The following is a 3,821-nucleotide window of genomic DNA, read 5'->3' on the forward strand; positions in this document are numbered from 1 at the left end:
ACACGCCACGCTGCAGCGCTATGATGAGGTAATGGGGGATACTCCACGCACTTTCCTGTGAGATGCCCCCTCGTCGTCATCAGGACCACTCCCCCCCCTCACCCACCATATACACCCGGCGTACAAGATGATACCCGACTTTTAAGAAGATTTTCAGGGGTTAAAAAGTCGTCTTATACACCGAAAAATACGGTACATTTCCCAGGCGATAGTCATCCCCATCTCTATTCCATTTACGCCTTTTCGTTTCGTCAAGTTCATCTTTATTTTTTTTTTCAGATGATTCATATTAGTCTTTTGAAATTTATAAAAGTCATCTGAGCCAAAAGCATTGTTCAATTTACCCTCAATATCAGGAACAGTCTCATTTAAAGTCAGGATTTATTTTTGCAAAAACTCCATGCTCAATAGTAATACAGTATATCCATTGCATATTTATTTGATAAAGAAAAAAATCGCTCACAGAATGCAGCATCATTAGAAAAAAAATTTGGACGCATATTAGACCGCAGTCCTCTAGGTATCTGTTTATTTATATAATACTCCTTAAGTGTCATTAGATGTATTTGTAGAGTCGTAGTCCGTTTGGTTACAAAACCATACTTCCGTTTAAGATCAATAGGCGACAAGATATTCAGAAATGTAGCCTCTCCCTCTATACCTCCAAGGATTTTGTCTTCATCCTCTGCAGTGGAAAGGTCAGAGGCCCGGTGCCTGCGCCCTGCAGTACTTTACGCTGCCCTCAACAGGGCAGATAAAGTATGCCTGCACAGGAAGCAAAGAAGAGGACATCATTGTATAAAGATGGGAGGTGCCGGACCCGGACCGCGACGCCCATCGGACCAGACCACACCGGGACCGCCCCTGAGTGAGTATAATCTAACTTGTTTTTCTTATCTTACAGGTTACATCGGGGGCTTATCTACAGCATTACAGAATGCTGTAGATAAGCCCCTGATGTTGGTAGTGTGACGCCCCAGGGTCCCAGTCATCACAGTAGCATTACTTTCCTCACGGGGAGAGTGATGTTATGTTTGGAAACGATGAAGGATATCTTTTATCAGGTAACCACAATGCATACAACATGTTCACACTCCAGGCCAGAAGGGGGTGCTCTAAGCCTAGTTTAGGTGAACTCCCCTATAAATACATTCTGATTTGGAGGGAATGGAGTTCAGTTCAGAAAGTGACAGACAGAGGAGAGAGCAGACCGACATGGAGTGTCAGAAGGTCTGAAGGGGCCGTGTAGTCTGAAGTACTACAGCTCCTGGAAAGAGACATACAGAAAGCCGAACATTGTTCAGTGAGCGTGCAGGAGAGTGAAGCACAGGAGAGTAACATCAGGGGAGACCAGCTAAGAGCAGGCTGCCTCCTTCTGAAGCGCAGATAACCGGTTGCCGGACCACCGAGGTTGTAAGGGACTCTACAACTTACATCAGAGACAAACAGGACAGCTGAACTGCAAGTTACCTGTCCACCACACACACTTGAGACACATTAACACATAGAGCCAGGGGTGTGCTAGAATCCCTGTAAAAAAGATCGAGTTACCTGTCATGCAGGTATTGTCCTATCCTTTAAGGGGGACAGAGAAAAGAACTGTGAGGACCTTATCTGAAGCCATAGGCAGTAAGGGACTACAACACCACCGCGCTAGAGAAAGGCTTTTAACTCCACCTGGTAAAGGGGACTCTGGATTCGCTTCCAAGCTGGCCGGACCCTGCCTGCCCTGTGATCTGGTACCCTGGACTGTGGCTGCCTGAAGTCTTCAGTAAACCAGGTAAAGAGACTGCAAACCTGTGTCCTCGTTGTTTACTGCGCCATTCACCATCTTTCATCTACACACCGGGAGCCCTGGGGATACACTTCACCTGTGGGAAGTTATACCACCTAGCTGCCATAACATCACCCCAGAGGACCCCTTATAGCAGCGTTGGTCCCCATTTACCGAATACCACAGGTGGCGTCATGAACATCATCTCTAATCACTAAACCCCTTTAAAGACTTTACCCTTTTACATGGGTGCCCAGGGCCACGGACCGGGTCACCACCGTTACATCCCCCTGTGAATACCGGACCCGGTACTGGGTTCCCCACGACCCTGGCGGGCGACTCAGTAGCCTTTGCTTATAGGCCTTAAATTAGACAGATTCCCTTTAAGTCCAGAAATCACCTTACTGAGCATGTTCGTGATGTGGCGCCTTATCATTGGTGCTCGGATGCTTTCTGCTTTGGTGATGTGGCAGCACCGGATTGGCCCACGGGCGACACCCCGTCCGACTGGGCATAAGTGTTTGGGGTGGATCCTGGAGCATAAAGGGCTTTCAACAAAGCATGCGGGTATACTAGCGTCACGTGTGTGTGTATATGTATGTGGTGTATATATACAGTATATATGCTACCGCTCTGTCTGTGAATTTTGTGTGTTTTGCACCATATCAGCTACTAGTGGGACGTCAGTGATCTGTGTCAGCAAGTGTTCAGGGCTTGCTGCATGTTCTCGCTGAACTGTTAGCTGAACTGGTACTTATCTCCCTGTATCCCTCTGTGGTTAGCTGAGCTGGCACTAACCTTCCCTGTACCCCTTGGTACCCCTCCCTGTACCCCTCGGTGGTTAGCTGAGGTGATACTCACTGTCCCTGTACCTCTCAGTGGTTAGCTGAGTAGGCACTCCTCTTCCTGTGCACCTCTGAGTTGTATTTGGGTTTGGTTTTCTGCATTCCATTCACACTGTGTGGAGTTAACTTAGTGTGGAACGTTCGCTAGTTTTTTATCTGTCTTTATTTTTACTAACAGCAGTTTACTGCACGGTGGACCCCAGGTTGTGATTGCACCTTATTTGTTAATTATTTTTATTTGGTGCAATCCTCCAACCCTAACACCAAGTGTTGACCTTTCTCAGGCAGTTACAAAAGTGCATGTGCAGAGTATCACATGCACTGTTATCACGTCACACTGTATATGATTTTTTTTGCACTGTATCACTTATAATCATGCTATGATATACCACTATGTGAATCATGATCATATTATTGTTACACTGCTGTATTTTTACATATTGATGTTAAATGCCTTGCAAATCAAGTTACGTTAAATACTCTGCACATGCACTATTGTAACTGCTTGAGAAAGGTCCACACTTGGGCCCAAAACGTCGCCGCATGGGCTATTAAAAGAGCACTTTACTACAGTTGGTGTGCTGCCTCAACTCTATTTTTTTAATATATATATATATATGTATATATATATATATATATATATATATATATATATATATATATATACAGCTCTGACAAAAATTAAGAGACCACTGGGAAATGTTCAATTTGTCTGATTTTTCTATTTATAGGTATATTTTTGAGTAAAATGTAAATTGTTCTTTTATTCTATAAACTTCTGTCAAAAATTAAGAGACCACCACATCAAAACCCTATCATGGGCAGCCCAATCTCCAGGCCGGAACCCCATTGAAAACCTCTGGAACGTAATCAAGAGGATGATGGATAGTCACAAGCCATCAAACAAAGAAGAACTGTTTAAATTTTTGAGCGAGAAGCAGTGTGTAAGGGTATGGCTCCACGGTATGGCTTGCCGGCGGGTTCGCCGCAGCGGCGAAGCCGCTCGGTGCTAAGCCCCGCCCCCTTTCTGGGACGCGATGGTGCCGGATGTGTACAGTACACATCCGGGATCATCGCACCCCTCGCCATAGGGCCCTGTGATATGCCTTGCGGGGACGCTGCGTCCCCGCAAGGTGTACGGACATGCTGCGTTCTGAAAAGACGCGCAGCATGTCCGGAGTCGCAGGGCCGCCGCGTGCGGG

The sequence above is a fragment of the Ranitomeya variabilis genome, chromosome 1, assembly GCF_051348905.1.
Source record: "Ranitomeya variabilis isolate aRanVar5 chromosome 1, aRanVar5.hap1, whole genome shotgun sequence".
Lineage (NCBI taxonomy): Eukaryota > Metazoa > Chordata > Amphibia > Anura > Dendrobatidae > Ranitomeya > Ranitomeya variabilis.